Below are 13,653 nucleotides of genomic sequence, written 5' to 3' on the forward strand. Positions count from 1 at the left end.
GATTGTGTGCTCATCAGTAAGAGCAACACGAGCAAGAAGATCCTGGATATACTTTCCTTAGGAAATAAAGAAGCCATTAGAGGTATAAAAAATCACAATCTCAAGGAAGTAGCGTCTTTTTTAGTCAACATGGAGCAATTTGGAATTAGTTAGGCGATTGTGATCTTGAACAAATTTCATAGTGAATTACGAGATTTTTCAATGAGTTTAGTTGATTGTGATCTAGAGGAGATAGTTAAAGATATTTGATGGTTTATGTGATCTTGAACAATTTGGACTTAGTTAGGTAGTTGTGATACTGAACCGAATTACACGGTGGATTATGAGATTTTAATTGGATTTAGTTAGGTGATTGTGCTTAAGATGATAATCAATTCTTTTGGTGGATTATGAGATTTTAGGTCTAGTAGATGAGCACGGTGATTACTATATTGGTGAATAAATAGATATTTAATTTAGTTTGGAACAATTTGGATTTAGTTAGGTGATTGTGATCTTTTTAGTAAACATGGAGCAATTTGGAATTAGTTAGGCGATTATGATCTTGAACAAATTTCATAGTGAATTACCAGATTTTTCAATGAGTTTAGTTGATTGTGATTTGGAGGACATAGTTCAAGATATTTGATGGTTAATGTGATCTTGAACAATTTGGACTTAGTTAGGTAGTTGTGATACTAAACCGAATTACATGGTGGATTATGAGATTTTAATTGGATTTAGTTAGGTGATTGTGCTTAAGATGATAATTAATTTTTTTGGTGGATTATGATCTTTTAGGTCTAGTAGATGAGCATGGTGATTACTATATTGGTGAATAAATAGATATTTAATTTAGTTTGGAACAATTTGGATTTAGTTAGGTGATTGTGATCTTTTAAGCAATTTATACGGTGGATTATGAGATTTTGGTTGGATTTAGTTAGGTGATTGGGATCTTGACGAGCTAGTAAAAGATGTTCGGTAGATTATGTGAATTTAGGTCTAGTATGTGAGCATGTTGGTTATTTTATTGATGAATAAATAACTTATAATAAAATTGGTAAAAATTGAATTTGTTTAGGCAATTGTGATCTTGAACCAAATTTTGTGATGGATTATGAGATTTTTGATGGATTAGTTAGTTGATTGTGATCTTGAGGATATAGTCAAAGATGTTTGATGTATTAATTAATCTTGTACAATTTGGATTTAGTTTGGTGACAGTGTGCTCATTAGTAAGATCAACACAAGCAAGAAGATCCGGGATATACTTCTCTTAGGAAATAAAGAAGCCATTAGAGGTATAAAAAATCTCAATCTCAAGTAAGTAGCATCTTTTTTAGTAAACATGGAGAAATTTGGAATTAGTTAGGCGATTGTGATCTTGAACAAATTTCATAGTGAATTACGAGATTTTTCAATGAGTTTAGTTGATTGTGATCTGGAGGAGATTGTTAAAGATATTTGATGGTTTATGTGATCTTGAACAATTTGGATTTAGTTAAGTAGTTGTGATACTGAACCGAATTACACGGTGGATTATGAGATTTTAATTGGATTTAGTTAGGTGATTGTGCTTAAGATGATAATCAATTTTTTTTGGTGGATTATGATATTTTAGGTCTAGTAGATGAGCACGGTGATTACTATATTGGTGAATTAATAGATATTTAATTTAGTTTAGAACAATTTGGATTTAGTTAGGTGATTGTGATCTTTTGAGCAATTTATACGGTGGATTATGAGGTTTTGGTTGGATTTAGTTAGGTGATTGGGATCTTGACGAGCTAGTAAAAGATGTTCGGTAGATTATTTGAATTTAGGTCTAGTAGGTGAGCATATTGGTTATTTTATTGATGGATAAATAACTTTTAATAAACTTGGAAAAAATTGAATTTGTTTAGGCAATTGTGATCTTGAACCAAATTTTGTGATGGATTATGAGATTTTTGATGGATTAATTAGTTGATTGTGATCTTGAGGATATAGTCAAAGATGTTCGATGTATTAATTAATTTTGAACAATTTGGATTTAGTTTGGTGATTGTGTGCTCATCAGTAAGAGCAACACGAGCAAGAAGATCCTGGATATACTTCTCTTAGGAAATAAAGAAGCCATTAGAGGTATAAAAAATCTCAATCTCAAGGAACTAGTGTCTTTTTTAGTAAACATGGAGCAATTTGGAATTAGTTAGGCGATTGTGATCTTGAACAAATTTCATAGTGAATTACGAGATTTTTCATGAGTTTAGTTGATTGTGATCTGGAGGAGATTGTTAAAGATATTTGATGGTTTATGTGATCTTGAACAATTAGGATTTAGTTAGGTAGTTGTGGTACTTAACCGAATTACACGGTGGATTATGAGATTTTAATTGGATTTAGTTAGGTGATTGTGCTTAAGATGATAATCAATTTTTTTGGTGGATTATGATATTTTAGGTCTAGTAGATGAGCACGGTGATTACTATATTGGTGAATAAATAGATATTTAATTTAGTTTGGAACAATTTGGATTTAGTTAGGTGATTGTGATCTTTTGAGCAATTTTTACGATGGATTATGAGGTTTTGGTTGGATTTAGTTAAGATGATTGGGATCTTGACGAGCTAGTAAAATATGTTCAACAAATTATGTGAATTTAGGTCTAGTAGGTGAGCATGTTGGTTATTTTATTGATGGATAAATAACTTTTAATAAACTTGAAAAATTTGGATTTGTTTAGGCAATTGTGATCTTGAACCAAATTTTGTGATGGATTATGAGATTTTTGATGGATTAGTTAGTTAATTGTGATCTTGAGGATATAATCAAAGTTGTTCGATGTATTAATTAATCTTGTACAATTTGGATTTAGTTTGGTGATTGTGTGCTGATCAGTAAGAGCAACACGAGCAAGAAGATCCTGGATATACTTCTCTTAGGAAATAAAGAAGCCATTAGAGGTATACAAAATCTCAATCTCAAGGAAGTAGCGTCTTTTTTAGTAAACATGGAGCAATTTGGAATTAGTTAGGCGATTGTGATCTTGAACAAATTTCATAGTGAATTACGAGATTTTTCAATGAGTTTAGTTGATTGTGATCTGGAGGAGATAGTTAAAGATATTTGATGGTTTATGTGATCTTGAACAATTTGGACTTAGTTAGGTAGTTGTGATACTGAACCGAATTACACGGTGGATTATGAGATTTTAATTGGATTTAGTTAGGTGATTGTGCTTAAGATGATAATCAATTCTTTTGGTGGATTATGATATTTTAGGTCTAGTAGATGAGCACGGTGATTACTATATTGGTGAATAAATAGATATTTAATTTAGTTTGGAACAATTTGGATTTAGTTAGGTGATTGTGATCTTTTTAGTAAACATGGAGCAATTTGGAATTAGTTAGGCGATTATGATCTTGAACAAATTTCATAGTGAATTACCAGATTTTTCAATGAGTTTAGTTGATTGTGATTTGGAGGACATAGTTCAAGATATTTGATGGTTAATGTGATCTTGAACAATTTGGACTTAGTTAGGTAGTTGTGATACTAAACCGAATTACATGGTGGATTATGAGATTTTAATTGGATTTAGTTAGGTGATTGTGCTTAAGATGATAATTATTTTTTTGGTGGATTATGATATTTTAGGTCTAGTAGATGAGCACGGTGATTACTATATTGGTGAATAAATAGATATTTAATTTAGTTTGGAACAATTTGGATTTAGTTAGGTGATTGTGATCTTTTAAGCAATTTATACGGTGGATTATGAGGTTTTGGTTAGATTTAGTTAGGTGATTGGGATCTTGACGAGCTAGTAAAAGATGTTCGGTAGATTATGTGAATTTAGGTCTAGTAGGTGAGCATGTTGGTTATTTTATTGATGAATAAATAACTTATAATAAAATTGGAAAAAAATGAATTTGTTTAGGCAATCGTGATCTTGAACCAAATTTTGTGATGGATTATGAGATTTTTGATGGATTAGTTATGATTGTGATCTTGAGGATATAGTCAAAGATGTTTGATGTATTAATTAATCTTGTACAATTTGGATTTAGTTTGGTGACAGTGTGCTCATCAGTAAGAGCAACACAAGCAAGAAGATCCGGGATATACTTCTCTTAGGAAATAAAGAAGCCATTAGAGGTATAAATAATCTCAATCTCAAGTAAGTAGCGTCTTTTTTAGTAAACATGGAGAAATTTGGAATTAGTTAGGCGATTGTGATCTTGAACAAATTTCATAGTGAATTACGAGATTTTTCAATGAGTTTAGTTGATTGTGATCTGGAGGAGATTGTTAAAGATATTTGATGGTTTATGTGATCTTGAACAATTTGGACTTAGTTAGGTAGTTGTGGTACTGAACCGAATTACACGGTGGATTATGAGATTTTAATTGAATTTAGTTAGGTGATTGTGCTTAAGATGATAATCAATTTTTTTTGGTGGATTATGATATTTTAGGTCTAGTAGATGAACACGGTGATTACTATATTGGTGAATAAATAGATATTTAATTTAGTTTGGAACAATTTGGATTTAGTTAGGTGATTGTGATCTTCTGAGCAATTTATACGGTGGATTATGAGGTTTTGGTTGGATTTAGTTAAGTGATTGGGATCTTGACGAGCTAGTAAAAGATGTTCGATAGACTATGTGAATTTAGGTCTAGTAGGTGAGCATGTTGGTTATTTTATTGATGGATAAATAACTTTTAATAAACTTGGAATTTTTTTAATTTGTTTAGGCAATCATGATCTTGAACCAAATTTTGTGATGGATTATGAGATTTTTGATGGATTAGTTAGTTGATTGTGATCTTGAGGATATAGTCAAAGATGTTCGATGTATTAATTAATCTTGAACAATTTGGATTTAGTTTGGTGATTGTGTGCTCATCAGTAAGAGCAACACGAGCAAGAAGATCCTGGATATACTTCTCTTAGGAAATAAAGAAGCCATTAGAGGTATAAAAAATCTCAATCTCAAGGAAGTAGCGTCTTTTTTAGTAAACATGGAGCAATTTAGAATTAGTTAGGCGATTGTGATCTTGAACAAATTTCATAGTGAATTACGAGATTTTTCAATGAGTTTAGTTGATTGTGATCTGGAGGAGATTGTTAAAGATATTTGATGGTTTATGTGATCTTGAACAATTTGGACTTAGTCACGTAGTTGTGATACTGAACCGAATTACACGGTGGATTATGAGATTTTAATTGGATTTAGTTAGGTGATTGTGCTTAAGATGGTAATCAATTTTTTAGGTGGATTATGATATTTTAGGTCTAGTAGATGAGCACGGTGATTACTATATTGGTGAATAAATAGATATTTAATTTAGTTTGGAACAATTTGGATTTAGTTAGGTGATTGTGATCTTTTGAGCAATTTATACGGTGGATTATGAGGTTTTGGTTGGATTTAGTTAGGTGATTGGGATCTTGACGAGCTAGTAAAATATGTTCAACAAATTATGTGAATTTAGGTCTAGTAGGTGAGCATGTTGGTTATTTTATTGATGGATAAATAACTTTTAATAAACTTGGCAAAAATTGAATTTGTTTAGGCAATCGTGATCTTGAACCAAATTTTGTGATGTATTATGAGATTTTTGATGGATTAGTTAGTTGATTGTGATCTTGAGGATATAGTCAAAGATGTTCGATGTATTAATTAATCTTGAACAAATTGGATTTAGTTGGTGATTGTGTGCTCATCAGTAAGAGCAACACGAGCAAGAAGATCCTGGATATACTTCCCTTAGGAAATAAAGAAGCCATTAGCGGTATAAAAAATCTTAATCTCAAGGAAGTAGCGTCTTTTTTAGTAAACATGGAGCAATTTGGAATTAGTTAGGCGATTGTGATCTTGAACAAATTTCATAGTGAATTACGAGATTTTTCAATGAGTTTAGTTGATTGTGATCTGGAGGAGATTGTTAAAGATATTTGATGGTTTATGTGATCTTGAACAATTTGGACTTAGTTAGGTAGTTGTGATACTGAACCGAATTACACGGTGGATTATGAGATTTTAATTGGATTTAGTTAGGTGATTGTGCTTAAGATGATAATCAATTTTTTTGGTGGATTATGATATTTTAGGTCTAGTAGATGAGCATGGTGATTACTATATTGGTGAATAAATAGATATTTAATTTAGTTTGGAACAATTTGGATTTAGTTAGGTGATTGTGATCTTTTGAGCAATTTTTACGATGGATTATGAGGTTTTGGTTGGATTTAGTTAAGATGATTGGGATCTTGATGAGCTAGTAAAATATGTTCAACAAATTATGTAAATTTAGGTCTAGTAGGTGAGCATGTTGGTTATTATATTGGTGGATACATAAATTTTTATAAACTTGAAAATTTTGGATTTAGTTTCACGATTGTGACCTCGAACCAAATTTTATGGTGGATTATGAGATTTTTGATGGATTAGTTAATCGATTGTGATCTTGAGGAGATGGTCAAAGATGTTTCGTGTACTATTTAATCTTGAAGAATTTGGATTTCGTTAGGTGATTGTGATATTGAGTCAAATTTCTTGGTGATTTATGACATTTTGGTTGGATTTAGTTAGGTGATTGTGTTTTGAGAAGATAGTCAAAGTTGTTTGGTGGATTAAGAGATTTTAGGTCTAATAGATGAGCATGGTGATTATTTTATTGGTGGATAAACAGATATGTTATTTGATTGGAACAATTTGGATTTAGTTAGGTGATTGTGATCTTTTAACCTAATGTTACAGTGGATTATAAGGTTTTGGTTGGATTTAGTTAGGTGATTATGATTTTAGCGAGCTAGTAAAAGATGTTCGGTGGCTTATGTGAATTTTGGTTCTAGCATGTTGATCATTACATTGGTGGATAAATGGATCTTGAGTGAACATGAAGCAATTTGGATTAGTTAGGCGATTGTGATCTTGAACAAATTTCATGTCGGGTTATGAGATTTTCAATAGACTTTGTTGATTGTGATCTTGAGGAGATAGTCAAAGATGTTCAGTGGATTAATTAATTTTGAACAATTTGGATTTAGTTAGGTGATTGTGATATTGAACCAAATTTCTTTGTGATTTATGAGATTTAGTTGGATTTAGTTAGGTGGATTGCGTCTTGAGAAGATAATCAAAGATTTTTGGTGGATTAGGAGATTTTAGGTCTAATACATGAGCATGATGATTATTATATTGGTGGATAAACAGATGTTTAATTTAGTTTCGAACAATTTGGATTTAATTCAGTGATTGTGATCTTTTAACCTAATTTTATGATGGATTATAAGATTTTTGTTGGATTTAGTTAGGTGATTGTAATTTTGACGAGCTAGTAAAAGATGTTCGGTGGATGATGTGAATTTGGATATAGTAGGTGGGCATTTTGATTATTATATTGGTGAATGGAGATGAGGGCCACACAAGTGACTCAAGGTGATGATGCCACTGCTGAAAATAACTAGTAAACAAGGCAACAGAGGCGGAGAGAGATTGGAGGTAGTGGTAGCAGATGGACTCGATCCAGCATCCCACGTGCCTGTGCAGTCTCCGCTCCCCGCTTATTCGGCTTGGTGTCCTTGTCCTGTTTGCGGATTTTGTGTCACATACTTGATTAAGCACCCCACGTTTCTCATACTGTGTGCCCTTGACCTTGACGATAGGTAGCGCCGTGTTCTCGGGCGAGTCCCGTGGGTAAAATTCAGGTATGCGCCCATTGTCTAAGCTCTTGCTCGCCATTGGTGGTGCTTGAGCGTGCGGTTATGTTGTCAGCCGGCAAGGGAACACGGGATGTGGGATCAAAACACACATAGCAACCCGCTACCAGGCAACGGATGCCCATCCGGACTTACAGGGTGCAGAGGTGGACACAAAGGTGGATGTTGAGCTCCATAGCAGTCTCAATAGTGTGCTCATCAGTAAGGGTAGCACGAGCAAGAAGATCCTGTATATATTTCTCTTAGGAAATAAAGAAGCCATTAGAGGTAAAAGAAACCTCCATCTCAAGGAAGTGGCGACTTCTTTAGTAAACATGGAGCAACTTGGAATTAGTTACGCGATTGTGATCTTGAACAATTTGGATTTAATTAGGTGATTGTGATACTGAACCGAATTTCATGGTGGATTAAGAGATTTTAGTTGGATTTAGTTAGGTGATTGTGTCTTGAGATGATAATCAAACATTTTTGGTGAATTATGAGATATTAGGTCTAGCAGATGAGCATGGTGTTTACTATATTGGTGAATAAACATATATTTAATTTAGTTTGGAACAATTTGGATTTAGTTAGGTGATTGTGATCTTTTGAGCAATTTTTATGATGGATTATGATGTTTTGGTTGGATTTAGTTAGGTGATTGGGATCTTGATGAGCTAGTAAAAGATGTTCGGTAGATTATGTGAATTTAGGTCTAGTAGGTGAGCATGTTGGTTATTTTATTGATGGATAAATAACTTTTAATAAACTTGGAAAAAATTGAATTTGTTTAGGCAATTGTGATCTTGAACCAAAATTTGTGATGGATTATGAGATTTTTGATTGATTATGAGATTTTTGATGGATTAGTTAGTTGATTGTGATCTTGAGGATATAGTCAAAGATGTTCGATGTATTAATTAATCTTGAACAATTTGGATTTAGTTTGGTGATTGTGTGCTCATCAATAAGAGCAACACGAGCAAGAAGATCCTGAATATACTTTTCTTAGGAAATAAAGAAGCCATTGGAGGTATAAAAAATCTCAATCTCAAGGAAGTAGCGTCTTTTTTAGTAAACATGGAGCAATTTGGAATTAGTTAGGCGATTGTGATCTTGAACAAATTTCATAGTGAATTACGAGATTTTTCAATGAGTTTAGTTGATTGTGATCTGGAGGAGATTGTTAAAGATATTTGATGGTTTATGTGATCTTGAACAATTTGGACTTAGTTAGGTAGTTGTGATACTGAACCGAATTACACGGTGGATTATGAGATTTTAATTGGATTTAGTTAGGTGATTGTGCTTAAGATGGTAATCAATTTTTTTGGTGGATTATGATATTTTAGGTCTAGTAGATGAGCACGGTGATTACTATATTGGTGAATAAATAGATATTTAATTTAGTTTGGAACAATTTGGATTTAGTTAGGTGATTGTGATCTTTTGAGCAATTTATACGGTGGATTATGAGGTTTTGGTTGGATTTAGTTAGGTGATTGGGATCTTGACGAGCTAGTAAAATATGTTCAACAAATTATGTGAATTTAGGTCTAGTAGGTGAGCATGTTGGTTATTTTATTGATGGATAAATAACTTTTAATAAACTTGGAAAAAATTGAATTTGTTTAGGCAATCGTGATCTTGAACCAAATTTTGTGATGGATTATGAGATTTTTGATGGATTAGTTAGTTGATTGTCATCTTGAGGATATAGTCAAAGATGTTCGATGTATTAATTAATCTTGAACAAATTGGATTTAGTTTGGTGATTGTGTGCTCATCAGTAAGAGCAACACGAGCAAGAAGATCCTGGATATACTTCCCTTAGGAAATAAAGAAGCCATTAGCGGTATAAAAAATCTTAATCTCAAGGAAGTAGCGTCTTTTTTAGTAAACATGGAGCAATTTGGAATTAGTTAGGCGATTGTGATCTTGAACAAATTTCATAGTGAATTACGAGATTTTTCAATGAGTTTAGTTGATTGTGATCTGGAGGAGATAGTTAAAGATATTTGATGGTTTATGTGATCTTGAACAATTTGGACTTAGTTAGGTAGTTGTGATACTGAACCGAATTACACGGTGGATTATGAGATTTTAATTGGATTTAGTTAGGTGATTGTGCTTAAGATGATAATCAATTTTTTTGGTGGATTATGATATTTTAGGTCTAGTAGATGAGCATGGTGATTACTATATTGGTGAATAAATAGATATTTAATTTAGTTTGGAACAATTTGGATTTAGTTAGGTGATTGTGATCTTTTGAGCAATTTTTACGATGGATCATGAGGTTTTGGTTGGATTTAGTTAAGATGATTGGGATCTTGATGAGCTAGTAAAATATGTTCAACAAATTATGTAAATTTAGGTCTAGTAGGTGAGCATGTTGGTTATTATATTGGTGGATACATAAATTTTTATAAACTTGAAAATTTTGGATTTAGTTTCACGATTGTGACCTCGAACCAAATTTTATGGTGGATTATGAGATTTTTGATGGATTAGTTAATCGATTGTGATCTTGAGGAGATGGTCAAAGATGTTTCGTGTACTATTTAATCTTGAAGAATTTGGATTTCGTTAGGTGATTGTGATATTGAGTCAAATTTCTTGGTGATTTATGACATTTTGGTTGGATTTAGTTAGGTGATTGTGTTTTGAGAAGATAGTCAAAGTTGTTTGGTGGATTAAGAGATTTTAGGTCTAATAGATGAGCATGGTGATTATTATATTGGTGGATAAACAGATATGTTATTTGATTGGAACAATTTGGATTTAGTTAGCTGATTGTGATCTTTTAACCTAATGTTACAGTGGATTATAAGGTTTTGGTTGGATTTAGTTAGGTGATTATGATTTTAGCGAGCTAGTAAAAGATGTTCGGTGGCTTATGTGAATTTTGGTTCTAGCATGTTGATCATTACATTGGTGGATAAATGGATCTTGAGTGAACATGAAGCAATTTGGATTAGTTAGGCGATTGTGATCTTGAACAAATTTCATGTCGGGTTATGAGATTTTCAATAGACTTTGTTGATTGTGATCTTGAGGAGATAGTCAAAGATGTTCAGTGGATTAATTAATTTTGAACAATTTGGATTTAGTTAGGTGATTGTGATATTGAACCAAATTTCTTTGTGATTTATGAGATTTAGTTGGATTTAGTTAGGTGGATTGCGTCTTGAGAAGATAATCAAAGATTTTTGGTGGATTAGGAGATTTTAGGTCTAATACATGAGCATGATGATTATTATATTGGTGGATAAACAGATGTTTAATTTAGTTTCGAACAATTTGGATTTAATTCAGTGATTGTGATCTTTTAACCTAATTTTATGATGGATTATAAGATTTTTGTTGGATTTAGTTAGGTGATTGTAATTTTGACGAGCTAGGAAAAGATGTTCGGTGGATTATGTGAATTTAGATATAGTAGGTGGGCATTTTGATTATTATATTGGTGAATGGAGATGAGGGCCACACAAGTGACTCAAGGTGATGATGCCACTGCTGAAAATAACTAGTAAACAAGGCAACAGAGGCGGAGAGAGATTGGAGGTAGTGGTAGCAGATGGACTCGATCCAGCATCCCACGTGCCTGTGCAGTCTCCGCTCCCCGCTTATTCGGCTTGGTGTCCTTGTCCTGTTTGCGGATTTTGTGTCACGTACTTGATTAAGCACCCCACATTTCTCATACTGTGTGCCCTTGACCTTGACGATAGGTAGCGCCGTGTTCTCGGGCGAGTCCCGTGGGTAAAATTCAGGTATGCGCCCATTGTCTAAGCTCTTGCTCGCCATTGGTGGTGCTTGAGCGTGCGGTTATGTTGTCACCCGGCAAGGGAACACGGGATGTGGGATCAAAACACACATAGCAACCCGCTACCAGGCAACGGATGCCCATCCGGACTTACAGGGTGCAGAGGTGGACACAAAGGTGGATGTTGAGCTCCATAGCAGTCTCAATAGTGTGCTCATCAGTAAGGGTAGCACGAGCAAGAAGATCCTGTATATATTTCTCTTAGGAAATAAAGAAGCCATTAGAGGTAAAAGAAACCTCCATCTCAAGGAAGTGGCGACTTCTTTAGTAAACATGGAGCAACTTGGAATTAGTTACGCGATTGTGATCTTGAACAATTTGGATTTAATTAGGTGATTGTGATACTGAACCGAATTTCATGGTGGATTAAGAGATTTTAGTTGGATTTAGTCAGGTGATTGTGTCTTGAGATGATAATCAAACATTTTTGGTGAATTATGAGATATTAGGTCTAGCAGATGAGCATGGTGTTTACTATATTGGTGAATAAACATATATTTAATTTAGTTTGGAACAATTTGGATTTAGTTAGGTGATTGTGATCTTTTGAGGAATTTTTATGATGGATTATGAGGTTTTGGTTGGATTTAGTTAGGTGATTGGGATCTTGATGAGCTAGTAAAAGATGTTCGGTAGATTATGTGAATTTAGGTCTAGTAGGTGAGCATGTTGGTTATTTTATTGATGGATAAATAACTTTTAATAAACTTGGAAAAAATTGAATTTGTTTAGGCAATTGTGATCTTGAACCAAAATTTGTGATGGATTATGAGATTTTTGATTGATTATGAGATTTTTGATGGATTAGTTAGTTGATTGTGATCTTGAGGATATAGTCAAAGATGTTCGATGTATTAATTAATCTTGAACAATTTGGATTTAGTTTGGTGATTGTGTGCTCATCAATAAGAGCAACACGAGCAAGAAGATCCTGAATATACTTTTCTTAGGAAATAAAGAAGCCATTGGAGGTATAAAAAATCTCAATCTCAAGGAAGTAGCGTCTTTTTTAGTAAACATGGAGCAATTTGGAATTAGTTAGGCGATTGTGATCTTGAACAAATTTCATAGTGAATTACGAGATTTTTCAATGAGTTTAGTTGATTGTGATCTAGAGGAGATTGTTAAAGATATTTGATGGTTTATGTGATCTTGAACAATTTGGACTTAGTTAGGTAGTTGTGATACTGAACCGAATTACACGGTGGATTATGAGATTTTAATTGGATTTAGTTAGGTGATTGTGCTTAAGATGATAATCAATTTTTTTGGTGGATTATGATATTTTAGGTCTAGTAGATGAGCATGGTGATTACTATATTGGTGAATAAATAGATATTTAATTTAGTTTGGAACAATTTGGATTTAGTTAGGTGATTGTGATCTTTTGAGCAATTTATACGGTGGATTATGAGGTTTTGGTTGGATTTAGTTAGGTGATTGGGATCTTGACGAGCTAGTAAAATATGTTCAACAAATTATGTGAATTTAGGTCTAGTAGGTGAGCATGTTGGTTATTTTATTGATGGATAAATAACTTTTAATAAACTTGGAAAAAATTGAATTTGTTTAGGCAATCGTGATCTTGAACCAAATTTTGTGATGGATTATGAGATTTTTGATGGATTAGTTAGTTGATTGTGATCTTGAGGATATAGTCAAAGATGTTCGATGTATTAATTAATCTTGTACAGTTTGGATTTAGTTTGGTGATTGTGTGCTGATCAGTAAGAGCAACACGAGCAAGAAGATCCTGGATATACTTCTCTTAGGAAATAAAGAAGCCATTAGAGGTATAAAAAATCTCAATCTCAAGGAAGTAGCGTCTTTTTTAGTAAACATGGAGCAATTTGGAATTAGTTAGGCGATTGTGATCTTGAACAAATTTCATAGTGAATTACGAGATTTTTCAATGAGTTTAGTTGATTGTGACCTGGAGGAGATTGTTAAAGATATTTGATGGTTTATGTGATCTTGAACAATTTGGACTTAGTTAGGTAGTTGTGATACTGAACCGAATTACACGGTGGATTATGAGATTTTAATTGGATTTAGTTAGGTGATTGTGCTTAAGATGATAATCAATTTTTTGGTGGATTATGATATTTTAGGTCTAGTAGATGAGCATGGTGATTACTATATTGGTGAA

General features: G+C 32.9%; 1 long non-coding RNA gene across 1 annotated transcript; it reads left to right on the forward strand.

Moving 5' to 3' along the window:
• Positions 1-240: 240 nt before the first annotated feature.
• On the forward strand, positions 241-5,516 carry LOC119288359. Its single transcript, XR_005141160.1, has 3 exons — positions 241-484; positions 2,508-3,329; positions 5,351-5,516. It is a non-coding gene; the product is annotated as an uncharacterized LOC119288359 (long non-coding RNA).
• The last annotated feature ends 8,137 nt before the right edge of the window (positions 5,517-13,653 follow it).

This window comes from Triticum dicoccoides, chromosome 1A, assembly GCF_002162155.2.
Source record: "Triticum dicoccoides isolate Atlit2015 ecotype Zavitan chromosome 1A, WEW_v2.0, whole genome shotgun sequence".
NCBI classification, from domain to species: Eukaryota; Viridiplantae; Streptophyta; class Magnoliopsida; order Poales; family Poaceae; genus Triticum; species Triticum dicoccoides.